The sequence below is a fragment of the Pholcus phalangioides genome, unplaced genomic scaffold, assembly GCF_987345545.1.
Source record: "Pholcus phalangioides strain wild (caught in Gottingen) unplaced genomic scaffold, Ppha-v1.0 ptg000010l_1, whole genome shotgun sequence".
Classification (NCBI taxonomy): domain Eukaryota; kingdom Metazoa; phylum Arthropoda; class Arachnida; order Araneae; family Pholcidae; genus Pholcus; species Pholcus phalangioides.
The window spans coordinates 38,233,478-38,246,523 of NW_028301603.1; the positions used below are offsets into that span (position 1 = coordinate 38,233,478).

At 39.6% G+C, this 13,046-nt stretch overlaps 1 long non-coding RNA gene across 4 annotated transcripts in view; it reads right to left on the reverse strand.

The window, feature by feature from the left end:
- Positions 1-1,741, reverse strand: part of LOC149081413 (uncharacterized) — a 29,312-nt gene extending 27,571 nt beyond the window's left edge. Inside the window, exon 1 of one of the 4 annotated variants that reach the window (XR_016193451.1) lies at positions 1,379-1,733. This is a non-coding gene — a long non-coding RNA (uncharacterized LOC149081413). Of the gene's footprint in view, positions 1-1,372 lie in introns of all 4 variants that reach the window. The other 3 variants (XR_016193452.1, XR_016193453.1, XR_016193454.1) reach the window with 3 other exon arrangements.
- Positions 1,742-13,046: the final 11,305 nt, after the last annotated feature.

The following is a 13,046-nucleotide window of genomic DNA, read 5'->3' on the forward strand; positions in this document are numbered from 1 at the left end:
CCTCCCTCCATAGATTCTGACGTAATACTTTAATGGCCCCTTAGCGGTAAAACGAGAAACTTCACACATAACAGGCAACGCAAACATTGTATAATTAATGTTTATGACAATTTGCTTTGCACAAAACTGTCACATTTCAATATGAAAATCCGCTTTGGATACACCTAAATGGGTGAAAGGGTGCTCGTGGTGAAATATTAATAAACATTATGTGGTACGTCATAAACGTTAATCATGTACTTCTTGTGTTACATTTTATGTGTTAGGTCAAGTTTATCGTTGAACAGCGACACCTGTAAGTGAAATTTGATTTTATTTTTTCATCAAAACAAGCTTTGGGACAGTTTCTCAACCCGTGGCCCGCGGACCCCTGTAGATCCGTGAGTAGTCTGTAACAGGTCCGCGGGATCATTTACTACCATCGCATTAATGACACATTTTGTACTTTGAAATTGTAATTTTTCAAATTTTTTATGATACGCAAATTAGTAAAAAATACATTTTGGATTTCATGGGAGGAGGGATGGTGTCGAAATTGACTTAAGGTGCTATACAGGGAAGCCGTGGATCCTTAATCGACACTACAGGGGATCCACCGTGCATTGACCTTGACACAACTGAGCATCCGCATCATCAAAAAAGTTTAGAAACACTGATCTAGGCCGTGATAAGAATTTCAGTGCGAACCGTACCTTTTTATGTCAATGGGTTGATTTGTTTTTAATTTTTAAAATGTGTACAGGTCTTATCCCCACTGTATTGCTTCTCATCAATTCTGAAATCATGTCTCTCATCTCATCAATTCTGAGAGAAATCATTTCTCACCAATTCTGAAATTATTTATCTCACCAATTCTGAAATTATTTATCTCACCAATTCTGAAATTACTTCGCATCAATTTTGAAATTATTTCCATCATTAGTTCTGAAACGTCTTCACAAAGTAATTGAGAAATTACTTCTTTTACCAATTTAAGAATACATTTTTCCATTGAGGTTTTTCCCCAGCATTTCTATAAATTCCGTAACTATGTCGTCGGGCCGCTGCAAAAAAAGCTTCGAGGGGCCACACGCGGCCCGCGGGCCATGCGTAATAGAACTCCTACTCCGTCTCGCAAATAGCACAGCTCACACAACAAATAACGTTGTTCGTGACAGTGCAAAAAAAAATCCGCTACTCCATTGTTTGGGCGGATCCCATTACAAGTTGCGAAGGTAGATATACCGTACGCCTCGCTATTAGTGTTACATTGCGATCTCTAATGTACGAAAGTGTTGGACGGTGTTATTGATACGATTACATAGATTTTGAAACAACAAAAAAAACACGCAATCAATATCAAAACGTAGATAATGAAAAACAAAATACATACGCTCACCTGTGCGTTCGGAGCTCGAAAAGACCAGTTGCGTATCCTATCAGCTATGATATGCTATTGACACGGGACCGAAGTTCACGGGCGTATCTCTCTCTCTCGTCAAATAAAAATCCACACGACAGTCATGCACCCGTGACGCGATACGTAATAATTGATGTGGAGCGAAGGAGGAGGAAGATGTATTGATACACTTTATAAATGATTAGTACCTATCTGCACGATCGTCTGAATATTAATAGATTGCGAGTAAATAACGATGTGTTGCAGAAGTTATAAGGGCAAGGGGGGGAAAGAAAAAAGGAAAGAGCAGACGATCGTTCGTACTGCTGCCACGTTGGTAAAAGTAAGTGAGAAAAACAAAAAAAAAATTTAAAGTAGTACAATAATTCCTCGTGACTGTTTTTTTTTTTTGTTTTTTTGGTGACGTCACAGGAAGTTGCGTGACGTAGCTGGTTGGCAATACCATATGTAGTCACGTGGCCTTGTTTCTGTTGCGAAGGGAAACTCGTTTTGTATTCTTTTCAATTTCGCTATTATTTGTTTTTTGTTTTTTTTTTCAGAAGAAAATGCTCTTTTCTGTTCTATTTTCTTGAGGAAAAAACGTGGAGGACGATCGATGAAACACGAAATAATATTTTTTTAAAGCTTTCCCCCCCCCCCCCCACTCATAAATGGTGTGAGATACAATACCCGCCGCTTTACAAAATCGAATCGCTGAAACGGTTACTAAGAAATCCTCTTCACATTGTAACCAATCATATTTCCTCTTAATAAAATCGCACTCGAAAACATTTTTTGAAGTGAATTATATCTGGTATAAGGAACTCTACGTGAAACTTCAAAAGAACATTTTTTAACCCTGGGAATTTATTATTCGATCTCACATTTTTGGCGTCTAGAATTGGCATCTTTCACGAATCTTTTTATTGATTCGAAATTCAGCATAAGAAAAAACGGTTGGGGAGAATCAAGAAATGGGAAAAACATAGATGCCGGAGCCTGAGGCTATTTGGAACAACTCCCTAATAAATTTCGTGAGGGGGGAAGCTGAGCCCTCCTCGATTAATGAATACGTGCAACCCCGCTCCTGCGTAAGAACTCGAATTCTACATAAGCAGGATGACTTTCGTTCAAATTAAGCACAACTCCGGTCTATCGCCACGGACAATTGACTACCGAATGAGTTGTGCCTGAGAACCTAACAGTTTGAGTACGCATTTAGCTGTGTGAGAAATGTTAGTACTGTCATCTAATTTTCTTCAACTTTCAACCCCGCAATGTGTTGGGGTGAAGGGATTAAAAACAGCTAACAACTCAAAAAGGGGAAATTACGTCAGTGCCGTCTTAACGGGCTCACCCAGACATGGCCGGGAGGCCTTAAGTAAGGGGGGGGGGCCTTGACAAAAATGAAAACCATTTAAAACTTTCAATAATTTGCTGCATAGAGCCTCAAAAAATTCGCTTGGATCGGGGCTCATGATGCTCTTGAGACGGCCCTGAATTGAGTCGGATTTTTCCGACGCAAATGTTGACGGAAAAATCCTATTCGTTAATCGGGAAAAATCATAACAAGCACTCAAGCAATTCCGACGATAAACAACGCAACATCGTGTATCACACAGACGAACAAGGACCACTCAGTATCAGTACGTCAAATTTTAGTGTATGCTGTGCTGAGCCATGGCCGATTCGATGTCGGTTGAGTCGGCCGGGGCTGAGCCATTCTGCCATACAGGTATCTGAGTGGATCGACGTAGCGTTGCGGGGACTACAGGTTGACTTCAACCGCTTTGGTATATCTGTAACAAGAACAGTGAACTATTTACAGGGGCTTAGCGGGATATAGCCCAGGGAATGGAATTCCCCAAATTCGCGGAATGAGTGGCCAAGAAAATTAGTAGTATGGAAGGAGGACGGCAAAATTTGTATAAACCTCAATAAATTCGCCTGTGCCCAGACAACAAGGAACCAGGTTAGTGAGTAACCAAAAGAGTGACCTGGAGAGTTTGCAAGCACGTGAGTGAGCAAAAGAGGTACTTGGAGTGTGAGCAAGCATATGAATGACCAAAAGAGTGACGTACAGAGCAAGCGACCAGGCCAGTGAGTGACCTAGAACGTGTGCAGCATATGAAAGATCAAAAGACTGGCCTAGAGCCAGCGCCAGTCCTAGAAATTCTGCCGCCTGAGGCGAATAATATTCTGCCGCCCTTAAAATACGAATACCTGAAAAGAGTTTTCTTTCTTCATCTCTATTTCCTTGATACAGTGTTGTTGGTCCAAAGTGTTGGTCACGACCCCCCTTGTTGGGCGGTAACGTTGATAATTTACGATATCACGACAGAATTTCCTAAATAAAAGCGGCCTGACAAATGTGCTTTTGCGTGCTTTTATGAGAAAACATGAAAAGTAATAAGTTAATATTTATTCTGAATCCGGAGACGAAATTTACTTATTGAGAATCCAAGAATCGATCTCATTTTCTAGTTTTTAAAATCGGGATTCTCCTCGTTATGTTGCCTACACACGTGTAGCATAAAGAGGTTTTTCCTACTTTCTTATTTATACGTTGCTGCGAAATTATCTAGCGAAGTGACATTTCCGAGTTCATACGTTTGTGATTAGAGGCGTGCGCAGGAGAAAACATGGGGGGCCATGAGCCCGCGCCCTCCCCAAAAGACTATCAAAAAATAAAAATATTGAAGGATAATATCGTTATACTGTATGTTATCTTTATCCATTTCTGTTAATTTAAAATGCTTTTTGAAGTTTAGTAGCTCAAAATTTCTATGAGAGAGATTCCTTGTGCTTGCTTCCCTTACCCAATGTGCCTCCTCTAAAGGGTCGGTCTTGCGTATACCAATACTCGTTACCAGGGTGCAGCGTATTCTGATGTGGTAGGTCAGGTCTTCTCATGGTGCATCTTGGGAAACGCGAATTCTACCACCTGTAATTGTACCTCTTGATCATTGTTTGGTGAATCTGTTACAATTCTTCGATTGAAATTAGTAACTGGATTTTGATCAACGTGCCATATAAAAAAACACAATATGATATGATATAGGTTAATATTTTATAAGCAATAACGTTAGTTAAAATACCAAATTTGCCTCGAAACTTTAACAGTTGTTATTTGTACAAGGTAAAACAACGTTAGAAAAAATTGGCAAAATGCATTGATTCTACCCTTTCTGTAATTACAATGAGGAACAATATAAAAGCCAAGGACGGATGCACTTTACGAGTTTTACAGGGGCCCTGTACGTGAAGAAGACGGATAACTGTGTAGCCACGCCATAAGGGCCCTACACGCAATGCAATGAATTTCTGAGGAGCTGTTGAGAACTGACACTATAACGAAACGGATGCGCCGTGAAAGCCAGTGTTTTAAAGCATCCAGATGTCTGCAAATATGTTTTGTGTGTAACTATTTATTGTTTTGACTTACAATGAAGCTCCGGAAGGGGCGGCAGAATTCGGTCGTGGGAGTGATGTGGGTTTTTGGGTGGCGGCTGAGGATGTTTAGTTGGGTGCCGGGCGGAGATGCAGGGCTATTGGCGCCCTGGGTGGCTTCGCTGAAACACCAGTAGGTTTTCCCGGTGCGTCCGCGGTCTTATGACCACTGTGCTTAAATTGCAATAGCGATAGAGCCTGGACGTGCTTGGTTCATTCTAGACCAGACCAGAATTGAACTTTAAGCCGATTCCCAGCCCGCGAGGGCCAACTGCCGGCATAAAAACTGGCCAAGAAGGCCTGTGAAGAAGAAAATGTGTACATGTTTGTAGATAGATATGTGTTTGCATGAATGTGTAGTGTATGTAAAAAGAACTGGTCAAATTGGTGAAAAGTCATGATCTGGCTATAAGCAGGCAAATGTCATCACAGTTCACAGAAGCAGGCAAATGTCATCACAGTTCACAGAAGCAGGCAAATGTCATCACAGTTCACAGAAGCAGGCAAATGTCATCACAGTTCACAGAAGCAGGTCACACAATCTGCAGCTTGCAACATATATTCGAAGTGGAATGGGGGAAAAAACATCACATGGGAGTCGTGACGCAAAAACCCCAGCTGTAACATCAAAAATTCAATACAGGTAATGAAGTTCTGTTTCAACTCAGTGCATCAGAAATTAATGGGGATTTACTATTGACAAATTTTATGTAAGCAAAACAATCCAAAGTTCGAAAAGAGTCTTCTCGCTCTTTTTTTTTTTTTTACACCTTTTTCAAATGTACATCATATGCAGGCCAAGTTCAATTGGGAAATATATGTATATATACAAAATTCAATAAAGACAAGATACAAATCGAATAGATGCGAATAAATGTCAAAAGTGGATAGATACATAGTATGCAAGTAATGTGAGTATATACAATTGAATGAGAGAATTTATGTATTAAAATAGTATGTATACAATGAGATTTGTAGAAGAAAGCATCTTTACAAATTCTCCCATGTAAGGCGCCCAATTTGTTTGGGCCTCCTATATTTCCTTAAGCAGTCAGCATCATAATCAACAATTTCCCTCAGATGTTCGAATTGGGAACTGAACATTCGCTCGAATTGATCATTGTTTAATTTCTTAATGTATGTGAATATGTGAGGTATGTCCAAGTCTTGTCTGATGTTTATTCCGCGAACAAACCAAGGGGCTCCAACAAATCTTCTGAGTATTTTGTTCTGCATAGTCTGTAGTTTTTTGATATTCGTTTTACAAGCATGCGCCCAAGCTGGCGAAGCATAGAGTAGAGTAGGCCTTATTATGGATTTAAAAAGAATAATTTTGTTCTTTAATGAAAGTTTTGCCTGCGGAAATGTGATGCGATTGAGCATACCCATAATTCTATTAGATTTGTTTATTACATGATCAATGTGTGAAGAGAAAGATAGATTTTTGTTGAGGATACAGCCCAAGTATTTTATTTGTCTAACAGGGCTTAAAGATTGCGTACCAATTTGAAGTCGTCTGTCCGGTATTTTACGACGTCTAGTGAACCATAAAAATTTGCATTTGTCACTATTCAGTTGGATGGCAGATTGATCACACCAATATTCTATTTCATCCATGGTTTCTTGTAAATTGTTGAAGGCCTGATTTGCATCCCTGCTACTGCACAAAACTGCACAGTCGTCTGCAAATAAAGATATTATGCCATTTTGGGGACAAGGTATGTCATTAATGTATAGCAGGAACAGTTGTGGCCCCAACACACTGCCCTGAGGCACAGAGGCATGAATTTGTTTTATTGAAGAAAGTGTATTTTGAATTTTTACTTGAAAAGTTCGACCTAAAAGATAGTGATAGAAGAATATGATCATATACGGAGGCATATTTAAGTCAATGAGTTTGGAAAGCAATGTAGCATAATCACAACGGTCAAATGCTTTTGCTATGTCTAAGAATGATGCAGCCACAAAATCAAAATTGTTAAAAGCTTCATTTATGAACTCTGAGACTCTAAGTAGCTGTGTTACACAAGAGTGCTCAGGTCGAAACCCGTGCTGCTCGGGTCTAATTAAATGATTTTCACTGATGAATTGTGTAAGTCTATTTGCGACAATCTTTTCAAAGATTTTACTCCAGTTGCTCAGTAAACTAATTGGTCTGAAGTTTTGTGCCATAAGTGGGTCAGTCCCAGCTTTGTGAATTGTTTTTATAACAGAATGTTTCCAAGGTTTTGGAAAATAATTTAATGTTAAAGCACTGTTGAAAATTTCTGTTATGTGAGTAATGATATTTTCTGGCAGGCACTTCAAGGCCTTATTGCTAATTTCATCAGCACCTGGTGCTTTTTTGACATCCAACGAGTTGATGATTGAGCTGATTTCATCATTAGTTGTTAGATCCATGTGACATGTAGAATTATTTGTGTGGAAGTGAATAAATTGTGCGACTTTTCTACGAAGCCGCAGTTTAGTACTGTTAGGCTGATTCCTATTGGGTGAAAATTGCCCTTCATAAGTAGTTGCGAATGCTTCAGCAATTTCCTGATCTGTGTAAACAATTGTGTTGTCTGTCTTTTTAATTTTGTTAATTCGTGTAGTTTTGGGCTTACATATCCGCCAAGCTTTCCATAAATTGCCGTTTTCTGCTGTAGCATTACCCACAAAGTCAGAAAAACGGTCATTGATGTGAGATGCAACTTCTTTTTTGATCTCCTTTTGGAGTCTGTTTAAAATTATTCTGTCTAAGGCACCTCTGTACCTCTGCCACTTTTTCCTAACTTTGTTTTTATGCCTAATTTTATCCAAAATTTCTTTAGGCAAACCAAATTGATACTCAGATTTGATTTTTTGAGTAGAAGAGGCTTTAATTGAGTCATTAATAAGATGGGTCAAATTATCAACAGCTTGGTCAATGTCATCACTGTTTCGGTTATCAACAGTGTTTAGTGCGGTTGAAGAAAGTCTGTCATTATAAGCATTCCAGTCAATGTGATTTACCAAAAGTCTTTTTCTGGGTATTAAAAAGTCAATGTTGAAGAACAGGGGATTGTGAGGAGAATACAAAATTGCCTTAGTATACATTTGTATATCGTACAAAAAATTTTTTGCTAGACCAAAATCAATGACATCAGGCGTTCCTCTGTTTTGGCCAGGGAAATGAGTTGGCTGAGGGGAAGAGATTACTTGAAGAAAATTGTCAATACAGAATTTCCTAAAAATTTTACCATTTCTATTTGTTGACTTCGAGAAAAACAGAGATGACTTGCAGTTCCAGTCACCTGCTACTAGAACAGGTGAGCTGGTGTTGAATATTTCTTTTAACAAATTTAAGTCCAAGCTGTTATTAGGCGGTTTATAAATTGCACAAAAGTCCATTGATACTCTATTTATATGAATAGAGACCGCCACAGCTTCAATATCAGTAGAATCAGAAAGAATAATTTGTTGATAGGGAATACAATTTTTAATAAATGTACAGACTCCTCCCCCCCCTGTTATGTAGTCGATCCCGTCGCACGCATTGATAACCACCTATGTTGAAAACCGTGCTGGGAAGGAACCAAGTTTCATTGATAAGTGCAATATATACTTGATAATCAAAAAGCATTTGAGTAAATAAGTGTTTAGAGCCTCTAAGGCTATTAGCATTCCAGGCCATTACAATGAGCGGCCTGGGAGGAGCATCAATTGTTTGAGCTATTGTTAGGCGATATTAGAATAGTAATCAAAACTGAGAGTATTTGTTGAATCTTGTTTTTGTCAATGTTAGCCCCTTCCAACAATTTTCCAAAATTGTTGATTAAATTTTCAGTGTCCGTGCAATTTTTAGACAGGTTATCAGAGTTGGAATGATCACCATGTGTTTTTTTAGCGAGTGAGATAGCATTTTGATTAGAAAAGTCCACTTCCTCATTTGAGGTATGATAGCTATCATCATTGACCATGTCGATGTCACTCATGTCCAGCTCTTCTGTGTATATAATAAGCTGGTTCATCACATTTTTATACAATTTTTGATGCAATTCTCGGTAAATATCATCAATTGATTTAATCACTTTACCTCGTCCTAAGGGATGTTGCCCTTTCCTAACAGTAAAATGCAAAAATTCTTGTTTTTTCCTTAGTTCTGAAATTTCAGATTCCATGTTTCTGTCATGTGTTTTATCAGAATTAGGTGAAATGTTTGTGTTATTAGTAGATCTTATGAATAATGAGCTGTGTCCTATGTTAAAGTTGTCTTCATCTTGACAAGGGAGAGTTGGAAATTCTTCCATCGAAGGGCCCCTAAGTGATACAGGCAGTTTAGATTCAAAAATCCTGCCTTTTTTCCCTGGCACTTCAGGTCTAACACTACATCCAGAATATGTAGCCGTGTGAGGGCCACCACATAAAAGACACTTCAATTTAGATTTATCACCTTTATGAGTACAATTCCGAGTCTCATGAGACCCTGAACAAAATGCACACGCAGGGAGGTCCCTAAAAAAATAACTGCTGTGCCCGTACTTTTGACAGTTCCTACACTGCAAGGGAGACTGTATTCCTCTGTATCTTTCGATACTAATGTTGATGTCACCTATGCATGTTAGATTAGCAAAATGCTTATGTTCAATCAAAACTTCTACCAAAAAAAGTGGGAAAGGTCTCCCATTTGAATAATTTTTCATATTACAAACCTTGACCACTGGTATACCCTGCCTTTCAATGTCTGCTTTAATGTCAAGGGGGTTAACATTTGCAGGTAACCCTCTAATGACAAACTTTAAGGTTCTGTTGCTATTTGTTTGATAAGTATGATATCTGAATTTTTTGTCATCAAAAATTTTTGTTACCTTCCTATGATCAAGTTCTGAAAAAACTTGGAAGGTTATTTTGTTGTCCGTTGGCTTTTGTTGGGGGGGAAACTCACATACAGCTTTAATTTCGCTGAAATCAGTAATCCAGTTGTTTCCCCATGAAGTCAAAATAATCGGTGGAATGTTAGTCTTTTTCTTTTTCCTACTTACAACAGTAAAGCCATTGTTGTCATTAGGCTGATTAGCCAAATCAGAGTTAACACTACTAGGCAATTGTTGCTCTACTGTTTGTTCCTGTTTAGTGTTATTTTCAATTTGCTGTGTCGCATTTATATGTGAAGATTCGTTTCCTTCGACTGAAAAAGTTGATGTTTGTGAAGAATGTGTGTCACAATCAGAAGATGAGTCAGTAGAAGATGTGTCGTTACAGTCATTCTTACTTTGATCACCATCACTTTTTCCTACGGGAGGGGTAGCCCCCACTTCATTGGGTACAAGATGAAAGCTGCTGTTATTATCACAATCTAGCTGATGTTTCCCAGCTGATCCCGAATTTTGGAACTTATCAAGTTGTTTGTTAAGGGCCTTGTTCTTTTTAGTCCTTTTATTGGCCTTTTTACATGGTGTTTCAGCCAAATAAAGTTCGCCCTTTACCTGCTTAATACCTCTTGAAGGGGTAATACTATCCAACAAGGAAGCAGAGCTGCTAACACTTGAATCATGTATCTGATTCTTTTTCTTTTTTTTCAGTTTCTTGACCCTTTTGCTTTGAGATTTTTCAGGTGAAGGGTCTGTGGAGGGGGTATCAATTGGCTTTTTCACACTTCGAAATTTTTGATTCATACTATGCTTGCAAGAAGAGGTATTTAACCCATCAAAAAGGGTTTGAGCTGTGGACAACAAAAGATCATGTACCGAATTTTCCTCGTTATTATCAGTATCCAAAAGCATGACATACACTGAGAACAGTTCAACAAAATTATCAGCAATATCACATTCATCATTTTTGTTAACATCGTTACCTTCCTTGTACTTTTCCCTAATCCAATCAAATACAACGTTATCAAATATCTCTCTACTCTCACCTGAGTCAGCATAATCTGCAGCTAACGCACTCAATCGTTTGACTACAGAAATGTCATCAATGTTTGAGAAAGGACAAATTTTCCCCATTGCACTGAGTAATTATGAAACAGAACTTACCTTGGTTTGAAATCACAAAAAACCTAAGAAAAAGGGGCAAAAATGGGGCAGACGTATCACTGGGGAGGGGGGAAAACACCGTTGAGCACACACTTGAGCACGCACACAGCACTGAAATCACCATAAAACTGCATGAAAAACGACCGTTGGAATATCCGTTGGTGACACCTCCACTCTGACGATTACCAATCACAATCCTAAACTGGATGTTTGTGCATATGGACTCTACTCCTTGAAATCCAGCAACTTAGCAGGTGAATAGCCGCAGAGATTGCACATGGGACTCCAAAAAAATAAAATAATAATTAAAAATAGGGCAGGCGTAACACTGGAGCGAAAACACAATTAGCAAGCGAAGACTCAAGATGACCGTTATGCCGCATTGCAGACATCCATTAGGCCTACGGTTGGTCGTTGGCGAAGACTTCCGTTATACTACTGACGGAGAGAAAGCTACATGCGACCGATCGTGACGAAATCCGAGCAGCAACACATCCTAAAATCTTGGTTCATTCTGACTGACTGACTGACTGACTGAGGTAGATACATTTTCTCAGGGCGTACCGAGTCTTAAAGACTCCCATAAGCTTCCCTGTTTGATGCTGCTCCGTACGAGCTGGATGAAGAAGTTAAGAAGCTGTTTGTATGTGATAGTTGAGTGTGTGAGTGTAAGTGTATAAGAGGCGTGTCAATAAAAGATAATAAAATTTACAGCCCATGCTGTACTCAGAGAGTCAGTATACGTCAAATTAATTCAGATCATATTAGAAAAAATGAATTCGGTAAGTTGTGGCTTACTTATCACAGAAATTTGAAATTTGTAGAGCTATGTCCGAAGGAGGTGAAGTATCAAAATTCAAGAACGCATTTTATATACAATTACAAAATCAGTCAATTATCTCAGCAAATAATTGACAAAAAAGTGGAATACTGGAGCACCTAATGGTTACAAAAGAGTGTATATATATGTTCATTCTAATAAATGGCGTGAATACAATATATATGATTACATGTGGATACAAGATTAAATGCGATAAATATTGGTAGGCGTTCAGTATATATGCAACACTATGCTTCCAATCCGTGTCCGGAAAATTCACCGCCAGCAATTCACCGACAACAATTCACCGCCGGAAAATTCACCGACCAACAATTCACCGCTAGGAAAATTCACCGCTAGGAAAATTCACCGACCAACAATTCACCGACCAACAATTCACCGCCATGCAATTCACCGCTAGGAAAATTCACCGACCGACAATTCACCGCCATGCAATTCACCACTAGGAAAATTCACCGCTAGGAAAATTCACCGACCGACAATTCACCGACAACAGTTTTAGTGCGAGTCAGTTAGCGAGGGAGTGAGCGATTGAGTTACTGAGTGAGTGAGTGAGCGATTGAGTTACTGAGTGAGTGAGTGACCCAGTGAGTGACCGAGTGAGCAAGTGATTGAGAGAGTGACCGAGTGAGTAAGTGATTGAGCGAGTGATTGAGAGAGTGACCGAGTGAGTAAGTGATTGAGCGAGTGATCGAGTGAGTAAGTGATTGAGCGAGTGACCGAGTCAGTGATTGAGTGACAGTCAGTGATTGAGTGACCGAGTCAGTGATTGAGCGAGTGACCGAGTCTGAGCGAGTGACCGAGTCTGTGATTGAGTGACCGAGTGAGTGAGTGACCGAGTGAGTGAGTGACCCAGTGAGTAAGTGATTGAGTGACCGAGTGAGTGAGTGACCCAGTGAGTAAGTGATTGAGCGAGTGATCGAGTGAGTAAGTGATTGAGTGAGTGATCGAGTGAGTAAGTAATTGAGCGAGTGACCGAGTCATTGATTGAGCGAGTGGCCGAGTCAGTGATTGAGTGACTGAGTCAGTGATTGAGTGACCCAGTGAGTAAGTGATTGAGTGACCCAGTGAGTAAGTGATTGAGCGAGTGACCGAGTAAGTGATTGAGTGACTGAGTCAGTGATTGAGCGAGTGACCGAGTCAGTGATTGAGTGACCGAGTCAGTGATTGAGTGACTGAGTCAGTGATTCAGTGAGTGACCGAGTCAGTGATTGAGTGACTGAGTCAGTGATTCAGTGAGTGACCGAGTCAGTGATTCAGTGAGTGACCGAGTCAGTGATTGAGTGACCGAGTCAGTGATTGAGTGACCGAGTCAGTGATTGAGTGACCGAGTCAGTGATTGAGTGACTGAGTCAGTGATTCAGTGAGTGACCGAGTCAGT